This window comes from Stomoxys calcitrans, chromosome 5 (genome assembly GCF_963082655.1).
Source record: "Stomoxys calcitrans chromosome 5, idStoCalc2.1, whole genome shotgun sequence".
Lineage (NCBI taxonomy): Eukaryota > Metazoa > Arthropoda > Insecta > Diptera > Muscidae > Stomoxys > Stomoxys calcitrans.
The window spans coordinates 20,895,297-20,908,512 of NC_081556.1; the positions used below are offsets into that span (position 1 = coordinate 20,895,297).

Genomic DNA, 13,216 nt, shown 5'->3' on the forward strand with positions numbered 1-13,216 from the left:
GTTCACTGCCTTTAACAGATCTTCAAAATAGCTATCCAAAGTCACACCACAGTGATGTCTTTAGTTGAGATAAAGGAGGGACCAAGATTGGTCTGGACTATTGGGTTGCCCAAAAAGTAATTGCGGATTTTTCATATAGTCGGCGTTGACAAATTTTTTCACAGCTTGTGACTCTGTAATTGCATTCTTTCTTCTGTCAGTTATCAGCTGTTACTTTCAACTAGCTTTAGAAAAAAAGTTTAAAAAAAGTATATTTGATTAAAGTTCATTCTAAGTTTTATTAAAAATGCATTTACTTTCTTTTAAAAAATCCGCAATTACTTTTTGGGCAAACGGTATTTGTTATCCAAAATCTTCTTGAAGGGTTTTCTTTACACTCACAAACGTTTGTTCTCTAATTGAAGATGTATTGCAAAACACATACCGCTAATTGGATGAGTATAACTTCCTCTTCGTTAATGTTATGGACGACGTGAACGTGATTCCATAAACATAACATCTCAACTATGTGTCACGCTCTCAACACTCAACGTAATGTTACTGCTGCTCAACGTGCGGCTAGCCTCATTCATAGCTTTGGCTGATTCGGGGAGTCTATAGAGCTTTGTTTGCTAACAGCAAATTTTAAAATTTCATTCAACAAGTGCGAGTGAGTATTTTGCGAGCGCTTTTTGAAAACGGACGTAGATGGGGACGTGTCGGCGCATCGTAATAAGTCTAACAAAAATCAGCCGTTGAAAATCAATATTAGTCGTGCATTAAAATAATTTTAAATTATCTCAAAAGGTGCAAACAATTGCAGCAAACAAAATAGAAGCGATTTGTAAACAAATATTTTATGTGTTCAATTAATAGATGTATGAAAAAGCTATGATGATAAGTGTGATAATGATATAGGAAGAAATCGTTAAAGTTTTAAGCAAATACGAAAATAAAAATTAAAAGATGTGTCTAACAATGTTAATATGATGATGGAAAAATCCTGAAAAATATTAAAAAAAATATAAGAAAAATTAAAAAAAAATATATATTCAAAGGAAAAACTATCAACTCGTTGGAGAAATTCTGCTTGCTGTAATTAAAAAGTAAGGAAAGGTGCACGAGATTGTGAAAACCTCGCATGAAATAATTCAAATAAAATATTTCCAGCAATTTGCCGAAAAATACTCAAACATGTCGCACAGTGGGATAGAAGCGAAAAAATCTAGTAAAAAATCTATCATTTGAGAACGGGTAAAGATAACTATTTGTAAGATAATGTGCAAGGTTTCAAGTGGTCCTAAGTGGTCCGGGCACCTTTTGTCATGCCCCTTAAGTTGGTAACCTTGGCCTTTCGAAAAATTGTTGGGGCTGCTTAAACTTCTTTCGTGCTCAGAATTCCAAAATTTTTTTTCTAGAAAAAAAATTCAAATTGAAAAAAAAATTGCATGAAAAAACGAACAGATATCTTAAATTGAATTTTGCATATAAAAGTGTCCCTAAAAAAGTGATTGTCCGAATTGTTTCACAAAAATACCTAAAATACCCATTTCGGGCAAAGATGGTTTCTAAATCGGCATTTTTTAGCAAATTGGCGGTGGAGGCTATAAATATTCTTAGGTGCAAAATATTTTTTGCATGGGCTAAGGAGACATATGAAGTAAAAATCACAAGCTCAAATGGTGGATTTGGGCTTTGAGTATTTAAGAAAGTTTTTCAATAAATATCAATCAGTGATTTTTTTTTTCAAAACTTTCAAGATTTTTTATTTCAAAACTGTATAACTTATAACTGAATAATGCGGTGTGGACACTTTTTGCGACAAAGTCTTTGTAAAATTTGACACCAAACCATGCATCAAACTGAAAATCGAACTGTAAATGTCTTTGTAAATCTCAAAATACGTAAATCTCGGTTAAAATTTCAAAGAAATAAAAATTTTAAGTTGAATATTCCCGAAACCAGTAGAGATATTGTAGACTTCAAGCAGACTTTTTTGAGCACTATCCTGCAAATGCACTATTCAGAGGTTTGCCCTTGTTCCTTAGTGGAACGTTCATGGGCAAAATTTGCAATTTGCAAATCCTGCATATGATAAAAAATAATTTTGAAAATCGGACGAAAATTGAGCCCGAACAATTTTTCGAAATGCCGAGGTGGTGCCTGAACCACTTAGGGCCTTGAAGTTGTGCACTTCTTTTCAATAACATCTCAGCTCTAAACATTGCTTTCTATGCCGCGCCCCTAAGTTGGTTCATGGCTGGTATTGTGTCCCCAACTTAGTTCCGAAATTTGTTAGACGCCAAAGCCGGGTAATGACATAGGAAATGCTCTATAGTATCACCATCTTCCCCGCATGCCCTACACATGCTATAACTTGCCGCAACGATTTTGCATAAGTGAGCTCTTAATCCTATGTGTCCCGTTATGATACCGAAAGCTATACTATTGGGTTGCCCAAAAAGGAATTGCTGATTTTTCATATAGTCGGCGTTGACAAATTTTTTCACAGCTTGTGACTCTGTAATTGCATTCTTAGCTTGCTTTAGAAAAAAAGTGTAAAAAAAGTATATTTGATTAAAGTTCATTCTAAGTTTTATTAAAAATGCATTTATTTTCTTTTAAAAAATCCGCAATTACTTTTTGGGCAACCCAATACATTCCTTCTTACTTCCTTTCAGTAATAGTTTCGTCCTCTCACGATCCAGATCTTCCCATAGGATTTTTGCCATCCCACCGACCGTTTCGCTGATCCTTAGTGTTGCATGCCCTTCGTCACCCACGCCCTTAACTCCGACTGCGACTCCACCCGAAACGCTTCGGGTTAACCAAGTTTATTGACGGCAGTCCTTTGGCCTTCATTGCCAAATCGTCTGCCCTTTTATTCCCTCTTACTCCGTAATGGCCCTGCAACCAAACTATGCGGATTTTGCCATTCTCAGAGATGGCATTAATCTCCTTCTCACACTGCAAGACAGTTCGTGACCTCACCGTCCTGTTTGTTATTGCCCTTATGGCAATTTTACTGTCGGTAAAGATGTTCACACTTGACGACCTCGAGTTAGCACCACACCTTCTCACACCTTCTCTTCCGTGATCGCCCGGATCTCCGCCTGCAGGACCGTATTAAGTCTCAGTCACTGGGTTGTGAATGTAGACCCCTAGGCCCACTCTGTCCTTTAGCTTTGTAGCATTCGTGTAACATGATCTGCCAGATGGCAATTCTAGTTATCCGTCAGTCAAAGCAGTGCCTCGCACTCGTTCTCTAGTATCGTCTCAGGTATCCGATCGGAAACCTCTTCCATTCCTTCCAGGTTTCCTGTCGTCGCCTCGATTATACCGCAATGGTATGGGCTGCTCATATCCTCAATTCATTCTCCCATCACCTTAAATCTCATAGCCGCAGTGGCCTCACACTTAATCTGTATGTCAATGTGTCTAGAATGGTCTCTATTGCCCTAGTAGGAGTAGTCCTCATCGCTCCTTCTCACACTGCAAGACAGTTCGTGACCTTGCCGTCCTGGTTGTTATTGCCCTAATGACAATTTTACTGTCGGTAAAGATGTTCACACTTGACGCCCTCGCGTTAGCACCACACCACCTCACGCATTCCGTGATCGCCCGGATTTCCGCCTGCAGGACCGTATTATGGTCAGGCAGCCTAAAACAGATCTCAGTCCCTGGGTTCTCAATGTAGACCCCTAGGCCCACTCTGTCCTTTAGCTTTGAACCATTCGTGTAACATGATCTGCCAGATGGCAATACTAGGGTTCCGTCAGTCAAAGGCTGTTCCGCTGGCAGCAGTGCCTCGCACTCGTCCTCTAGCATCGTCTCAGGTATCCGAACGGAAACCTCTTCCATTCCTTCCTGTCGTCGCCTCGATTATACCGCAATGGTATGAGATGCTCATATCCTCAATCCATTCTCCTATCGCCTTAAGTCTCACACTTAATCTGTATGTCAATGTGTCTAGAATGGTCTCTATTGCCCTAGTAGGAGTAGTCCTTATCGCTCCTTCTCAGGTATCCGATCGGAAACCTCTTCCATTCCATCCAGGTTTCCTGTCGTCGCCTCGATTATACCGCGATGGTATGAGCTGCTCATATCCTCAATCTATTCTCCCATCGCCTTAAGTCTCATAGTCGCAGTGGCCTCACACTTAATCTGTATGTCAATGTGTCGGATATCTAGAATGGTCTCTATTGCCCTAGTAGGAGTAGTCCTCATCGCTCCGCCTATGCCAGGATAACATGTTCTCGGAACCTGTTGCATAATCCTAACGTTGCACTTTTTCTCCATCGTAGTCCAACAAACTACTAAGGCGTAAGTGGACGTGGTCCTCATCGCTCCTCCTATGCCAAGGCAACATGTTCTCTGAACCTGTTGTATGGTCCTTACGTTGCTTTTTTTCTGCATAGCAGTCCACCAAACTACTGAGGCATAAGTAAGTATTGGTCTTATCACTCTCCTGTAGAGCCAATGGACTATCCTGGGATTCAGCCACAATTTCGAGCCTACAGTCCATCTACATAGTGTTCAACATCTGTGAGCCTTCTCCGTACCCTCCTGAATGTGACACTTCCAATTCAGTTTCCTATCCAAGATCACTCCTAATCATTTGACCTTGTCAGATATTGACATCGTTTTATTGTGGTAACGTGATGCGTCATTTTGGCCCTCCTTTGTCTTTCTTGTGAAAAGGCAGATTTCAGTCTTCTCTGGGTTAGCATTGAGGCCACTAGGTCTAGCCAAGTCGTGTGCCATCTGCAAGACCCGTTCGACACTTCTGCATAGCTGCTTCATATCCTTACCTCTTAGAAGTATTATAACATCGTCTGCGTAGCAGATGGGTTCAAATCCCTGCTCAGTCAGCATCCGTAATTGGTCATTTATGGTGGTCACGCACAGGAGTGGCAATAAAATGCCCCCTATGGCGTTCCTTGTGCCACTTTCTCCCTTATATTTATGTCATGGGACACACAATTTATCCACCTGTTCCTTAGCATATGGTTTATCCAGTCTCTTAGGAACGGGTCCACCCGATACTGGTCTTAGGATTGGATCTGTGAGTCAATGGCAATGCATTCTGCCAGTGTGTACGTTTTGGCATCGAAGTATTCATCTATTTTATGCACAACCTCGGGCAGGGCAGTTTCCATCGACCTACCCCTGACATAGGCATGATGTTTATAGTATTTAAGCAGTTCGCTGGATATGATGTATGGAATATTTTTCTTTGACTGTCTATGGAATATGTTTCTATGACTTTTAACAGCCATGACAAGCATGGTCCATATCGGTCTATAACTGGATATAGCTCTTATATAGTTGTCACATGCGATCCATGTTGGAGGTTTCCCAATATTCGGGCCGGCCGAACTTGGCATGTTTTTATTGGGTTGCCCAAAAAGTAATTGCGGATTTTTTAAAAGAAAGCAAATGCATTTTTAATAAAACTTAGAATGAACTTTAATCAAATATACTTTTTTTACACTTTTTTTCTAAAGCAAGCTAAAAGTAACAGCTGATAACTGACAGATGAAAGAATGCAATTACAGAGTCACAAGCTGTGAAAAAATTTGTCAACGCCGACTATATGAAAAATCCGCAATTACTTTTTGGGCAACCCAATACTTTGTTTTTTTTATATAATTTATTGTCCTTGGCAAAATACAGTTAATTTTATTAGTTTTCCCTATTTGCCAAAAATCATTAGCGTTTCCGATAATAAAAGACTATCGGTATGGACTTTCGGTATTGTGTCGATGATTTGTGTGTAAATTAGTTTTAAATATCCTATTTAAAATGGAATTTAATTCCGCAAACTGTTTTTATTTCCAACAAATGTTATTTAACAAACAATTAGCAATGAAAGACAACCACAACCACCACCACCACCATCAGTCACTCCATCACTGACATTGACGTAATGACAATGAAAATATCAACCAAACAACTGCTAACAATAATTTACAATCTGCTTGTTTTTTTTTAGGTAGGGATGAACACAGTTATCGCATACTAATCGAATTGAATTGTTTTGTCGCTTTGCCATGTCTTTTCAATTATTCCATCTCGAATAACATTCATGTCGTTTAAATGCATTTTATTAATAATTTTGATGACATCCGCTTGCTATGACAACAATTGCTGGTCAAACCTTCTGTTGGAATAGCAGTTTGCAATGAAAATTAATAGGGGAAAATAATTAACTAGTCGTTCCGTTTTGTAAGACTAAGAAATATCGATGTGGGATCCTATTTAGTTGTTGTTGTTGTAGTAGCAGTGTGTGGTACACTGAGGCGGCAGCCCTTGCCGATGAAGGAATTCATCGGGTCAATCCGGTACGTACAACCGGCTGCCATGGGATTGATCCTATTTAGTATATCTATTTTCCTGATAGTTAAGATTTTCTAAGTCGAACTAGGCATAGCCGTCCGCCCGCCTGTCGAAATCACGAAAAAGGTTATGGCAAACGGGAAAAGGGTACTTACCTTAACATTAAATACTTGATAAAATGGCAGAGATACAGAATTCACATTAGAGCGATTTTGAACTATTGGTTGCCCAAAAAGTAATTGCGGATTTTTTAAAAGAAAGTAAATGTATTTTTAATAAAACTTAGATTGAACTTTAATCAAATATATATGAAAAATCCGCAATTACTTTTTGGGCAACCCAATATTTTACTCGTTCACTTATGCGGTAATTCAGGCCCTGGCCTATAAAATGAGTGTGCCAAAACTTTCCATCCACTATTTTGACTCAGCGTTGTTATAATGGAACATTAAGGGACAAAAATGCAGTTTACAGGGAAAATAGCCAAAAATCCTATTCTTGGCACCAGGGACGTAGCCAGGGAGGGGGGCCTCGGGCTCAAGCCCCCACCTCAAAATATTGTCTGAAGAAAAAATTTAAATTAAATTTCTTCTAAACAAAAAATTTCATATTTATAATATTCTACAAGGACAACATTTTGCTGAGCCAGGGCCGCCTTAAAATTATTTTTCTAAAGGGCAAAATTGTAACGAAATTCTTTGTAAAAAAAAACTTTTAATGACATTTTTTCTAAAAAAAATTTTAATGGAATTGTTCTAAAAACAAAATTTCAGTGTAACATTCTCTAATTCCAAAACTTCAGCAAGGGCCGGTCCCTCCTCGAAAATATTTTTATTAAGACAAAATTTCTTTAAAATTTTTTAAATTCTGAAACAAAAATTTTTATAAAAAAAAAATCAATAAAATTTTTAAGGCATTTCAATTCTTGGGTATTTTTGTCATTAATGGGTTAATGCAATATTTTTTAGGCACCGAATCACAATGTAATTTTTGTAACGATTGTTTTAACCAAAAATTATTTAAAAAAAAATTCATGGAATTTTCTTGCGAAAATTTTTTTTTTTGTAAAAATTGTTCCGAAAGAAAAACCTTTGACAATCATTTTTCTAAGACATAATTCTATATGAATTTTTTCTTAACTCTCGTTTTATTATTTTAATTAAAATTTTATCTGCGCAAAAAAATTTTATTTGAAAAATGTCTTTAAATAAATTATTGGTTGTCCAAAAAGTAATTGCGGATTTTTTAAAAGAAAGTAAATGCATTTTAAATAAAACTTAGAATAAACTTTAATCAAATATATAATTGCCATTTTGTTCGATAACCTTTTGCCATCTTCCTGGCAAATTTAGTATTCCACGCTCATAGAACTTCTGGCCTTTATCTGCAAAAAACTGAACCAAGTGCGATTTTATAGCCTCATCATTGCCGAAAGTTTTACCATTTAAGGAGTTCTGCAAAGATCGAAATAAATGGTAGTCTGATGGTGCAAGGTCAAGGCTATATGGTGGATGCATCAAAAGTTCCCAGCCAAGCTCACTCAGTTTTTGGCGAGTGACCAAAGATGTGTGCGGTCTAGCGTTGTCCTGGTGGAATATGACACCTTTACGATTGACCAATTCTGGTCGCTTCTCCTTGATGGCTGTATTCAATTTGTCCAATTGTTGACAGTAAACATCCGAATTAATCGTTTGGTTCCTTGGAAGCAGCTAAAAATATACCACACCCTTCCAATCCCACCAAACAGACAGCATAACATTCTTTTGGTGGATATCAGCCTTTGAAGTGGTTTGAGCTGGTTCACCATGTCTGGACCATGATCGTTTTCGACTAGCGTTGTTGTAAACAATCCATTTTTCATCTCCAGTTATGATTCGTTTTAAAAACGGATCGAATTCATTGCGTTTAAGGTGCATTCGGTTTGTTAAATGAATTTCTTTCAATACATGTGGTACCCATATTAAAATTGACGCCAAACAAACAAATGTAAACAAAATTTCGCGCACTTTTTTCTAAAGCAAGCTAAAAGTAACAGCTGATAACTGACAGAAGAAAGAATGCAATTACAGAGTCACAAGCCGTTGAAAAAATTTGTCAACGCCGACTATATTATTGTACTACTATATTACCGACAATTACTTTTTGGGAAACCCAATAGCTGCCATATAAACCGATCTTGGATCTTGACTTCTTGAGCCTCCAAAGGGCCCAACTCTCGCCCGATTTGCATGTGGTGTTTTGGTATCACTTCCAACAACTGCACTAAGTAGGGTTCAAATCGTTCCAAGTTTTGATATAGCTGCCATATAAACCGATCTTGGGTCTTGACTTCTTAAGCCTCTATAGGGCCCAATTCTCGCCCGATCTGACTGAATTTTGTACGTAGTGTTTTGGTATCACTTCCATTGACTGTGTTAAGTATAATTCAAATTGGTTCATAATCTGGCATAGCTGGCATAAAAACCGATCTTGGATCTTGACTTCTTGAGCCAATAGAGCGCGCAAGTCTCATCCGATTTGGATGATATTTTTTTTAAATTTTGCACAGATACTGTTTTTCAGTGTAGGTCGGATGGTCGATTGTAAATGGGCCAAATCGGTCCATGTTTTGATATAGCTGCCATATAAACCGATCTTGGGTCTTGACTTCTTGAGCCTCTGGAGGGCGCAATTCTCGTCCGATTTGACTGAAATTTAGCACGCAGTGTTTTAGTATCACAAAACTGTCAACTGTGTTAAGTATGATTCAAATCGGTTTATAATCTGGCATAGCTGTCATATAAGCCGATCTTGGATCTTGACTTCTTGAGCCAATGGTCTCATCCGATTTGGCTGAAATTTAGCAAGAGGTTAGGTTAGGTTGAAAAGTGGGTGCAGATATTAATCCGCCCCATGCCACTATGGACATACACCTAAGCCAGTAATCGGTTTTTTGTGCGCTCTACAAACTAAAAAGTAACCTCTAAAAAGAAAATTTTATGTTACGAATTCCTTGCTACTTCCAAAATCCTTAATTGTTGTCAATACCACTCCCCTAAGTTGGTTCATGTCTGGTATTGTATGCCCACCTAAGTACCGGTGTCTTTTAGCCGCGAAAGTCGGCCAATGACTTAGGAAATGCTTCAACCTTTCATCATCTTCCCCGCATGCCCTACACGTGCTATCACTTGCCGCACCGATTTTACATAAGTGAGCTCGTAGTCCTATGTGTCCCGTTATGATACCAAAGGCTATACTGACCTTCTTCTTGCTGCCTTTCAGTAATAGCCTCGTCTTCTCACGATCTAGACCCCCCCCATAGGATTTTCGCCGTCCTACCGACCGTTTCGCTGTTCCACAATGTTGCATGCGCATTCGTCGCTCACTCCCTTAAACTCGGACTGCGTCGACCCTAAAGGCTTCGGGTTAACCAAGTTTATTGACGACAGTCCTCTGGCCTTCATTGCCAAATCGTCTGCCCTTTCATTTCCCCTTACTCCGTTATGTCCTGGCACACAAACAATGCGGATTTTCCCATCCTCAGAGGAGGCGTTAATCTCCCTACACTGCAATCCAATGAAAATGTCAGATTGCATCTGGCAACATTTAGTGTTGCCTAGGCCAGAAACTTATATAGCAGCCAACGTGGAGCTGTTTCCACATATCCCAAACTGTTTGTCAGCCAGAAAATAAAAACTAGGTTGCCCAAAAAGTAATTGCGGATTTTTCATATAGTCGGCGTTGACAAATTTTTTCAACGGCTTGTGACTCTGTAATTGCATTCTTTCTTCTGTCAGTTATCAGCTGTTACTTTTAGCTTGCTTCAGAAAAAAAGTGCGCGAAATTTTGTTTACATTTGTTTGATTGGCGTCAATTTTAATATGGAGCCCACAAAGGAGCATTTTCGTCATATTTTACTTTATTATTTCCGTAAAGGAAAAAACGCAGAGCAGGTTGCTAAAAAGTTACGAGATGTGTATGGTGATAAAGCCTTAAAAGGAAGACAGTGTCAAAATTGGTTTCGCAAATTCCGTTCTGGAGATTTTTCACTTATAAATGAGCCACGTTCAGGTCGGCCAAATGAAGGATCGTCATGTAACTGAGCGTGAGATAGAAGAGAAGTTAAATATACCAAAATCAACCGTTCATTATCACATAAAAAGTCTTGGACTGGTGAAAAAGCTTGATATTTGGGTACCGAATTGGTCAATCGTGAAGGTGTCATATTCCACCAGGACAACGCTAGACCGCACACATCTTTGGTCACTCGCCAAAAACTGAGTGAACTTGGCTGGGAACTTTTGATGCATCCACCACATAGCCCTGACCTTGCACCATCAGACTACCATTTATTTCGATCTTTGCAGAACTTCTTAAATGGTAAAACTTTCGGCAATGATGAGGCTATAAAATTGCACTTGGTTCAGTTTTTTTCAGATAAAGGCCAGGAGTTCTATGAGCGTGGAATACTAAATTTGCCAGGAAGATGGTAAAAGGTTATCGAACAAAATGGCAATTATATATTTGATTAAAGTTCATTCTAAGTTTTATTAAAAATGTATTTACTTTCTTTTAAAAAATCCGCAATTACTTTTTGGGCAACCCAAACAAATTCTTTCGAAGCAAAAAAATTTATTTTCCTGGGAAGAGGCAGTGAATTGGCAGCCATTACCCTGACTACCCCGACGACAGCTGCTCAACAGTGTCAATTTACCACCATTTTATTTGAATTCAGCTTAAAGCTGTAAGTAGTTGCCATATACTATTGCATTCAAGTTTAGTTCAAAGATGAGGAAATTTCTTCTTATAACCAATTTATGGTGGCGCTAACAAACACCTTCCTCCCCCAACCTAACCTAGGTTCATAGGCTTGTCACTGTTGAAAACGATTTTACATTTGAAAAGTAACATTTACATGGTTGTAAGTGTCTACAAACTACATACATGATAATTAGTTTTTTTTTTAATTTCATATGATCCCTTTGCTGTGGTGCATTTTGAGAAATCAATCTTTGAGCACAATTGAATTTCAAACTTCTGAAATAGGTTCAAGTTTTTGATCTAATGCGATATTGCCAAAGCCACAGACTATCGAAGCTGTCAATCCGATTGCAATAATTGATGTATGCCTCTACATATAAATTGTTTCAGCGATACAATCGACACTTGTATATGTTTTGCGGTTATTGTAATGGTCTTCGACGTGTGTATCTCAGGGAGATTTAAGATCAAAATCGTTAGCGGCATTCTATCACGTTTTCCCAACAACAAATTGAAGCTTGAATCATTTGGTGCCCCACCACCTCCATTGGTAGATAGACGCATTGCTTTGGGCAATGGCCAACAACTAGACATTAGATATGGACAACAGCCATTTAAAATCACGATCATTGCTTTTTGTGTATGCAAAAAATCCACCACACACATTAACACACCCGAATTGGGGTTGTGGTTTTTCTCAGTGTAGCATGGTGTTAAGTTGTTTTTAATTACACTGCCACTCGTCGGGGCGTTAGAAAATTATTCGGGGCGTTGGGTATTGTATTTCTTGATTGTCGTTGTTAGCTGAATGCTTAAAGCGGCAACATGTGTTATCTATAGTTTTTTAATCAGTCAGTCAGTCAGTCAGTGGAGCAAACGGGTGCGTTTCAGTAACTCCACCTACATTGTTGTGAAGTTTTCTTATGCCCGTATTGCTGGTGTTGTTGTCTTACTCTTATCTGAATATTTAAAATTCAATTAAGCCACGAACATTAACAAAAGGTAAATAGTTGTAATGACTGCACTTGAAGAAAATATTGGGTTGCCCAACAAGTAATTGCGGATTTTTTAAAAGAAAGTAAATGCATTTTTAATAAAACTTAGAATGAACTTTAATCAAATATACTTTTTTTACACTTTTTTTCTAAAGCAAGCTAAAAGTAACAGCTGATAACTGACAGAAGAAAAATGCAATTACAGAGTCACAAGCTGTGAAAAAATTTGTCAACGCCGACTATATGAAAAATCGGCAATTACTTTTTGGGCAACCCAATAGTTGATAGTGAATTTTATAAGAAATTCTAATGGTCAAGATGGACGAATTATCAAATTGTAAATTTGACACTGTGTAATACAAAAAACGTGCTAAATTCCGCCGTGCAGATTTTTAGATTCACACCACCATGGATATATAAATCATCCCAGTTTATTAAAACTCCATAACCATTTCTTTAGTTATATCCAACTGTGGGCTGGTCTGGATCGTATTTGAACCGAGAAGTCTTATACAAGTCACAGTTTCAACAAAGTCGGACTCCGCCTTTTGTGGGGCCAAGACCCTAAATAGGAATATGGTTCTATATGACAGCTATATCCAAATATATAGGATGTGGTAGAAGTCAGTGTCGACTGTATAATACCCTAGACCTACCCAATAAGTACAATATGGGACCTATATCCAATTCCGAACCAATTTTGGTGGACCTCGGCGAGCAAATATGTTTAAACTGTAAAAATTACGGTTGACATATGACAACATTATGGCAAATTACCCAAAATCTGACGAACATATGTATGGGAGCTATATCTAATTCTGAATTGATTTCGGGCAATGTGGTAGTCGTCGAGGAAAGCGTTGTGCAAAACTTTGGCATGATTGGTCAAACAATGCGCTTGCAGTGGCTCTTGTGGTGAAAATCTGGCGATATACATATATGACAGCTATATCTAAATCTGGGCCGATTTCTATGAAATTCACCAGTAATATTAAGAGTCATAAAAAAATCCTTCCTGCAAAATTTCAACCGAATCGGTTAACAAATGAACACTTTTTAGCAATATTTCTCAAAATCGGACGAACATATACATGAGAGTTATATCTAAATTTGATCGAGCAAACTCCTCAGATACTGTGGCAGTTGTCGAGGAAAGCGTTTTG

At 38.2% G+C, this 13,216-nt stretch overlaps 1 protein-coding gene across 5 annotated transcripts in view; it reads left to right on the top strand.

Moving 5' to 3' along the window:
* Positions 1-13,216, top strand: part of LOC106083998 (bcl-2-related ovarian killer protein homolog B) — a 70,678-nt gene that overhangs the window by 19,076 nt on the left and 38,386 nt on the right. Inside the window, exons 1-2 of one of the 5 annotated variants that reach the window (XM_013247371.2) lie at positions 641-786; positions 856-1,085. The exons of 2 other annotated variants lie outside the window; for them this stretch is intronic. The gene's annotated coding sequence lies outside the window, so the exon portion shown is untranslated. Of the gene's footprint in view, positions 1-640; positions 1,086-11,951; positions 12,061-13,216 lie in introns of those variants that run through there. 2 more of the 5 variants (XM_059369343.1, XM_059369345.1) reach the window with 2 other exon arrangements.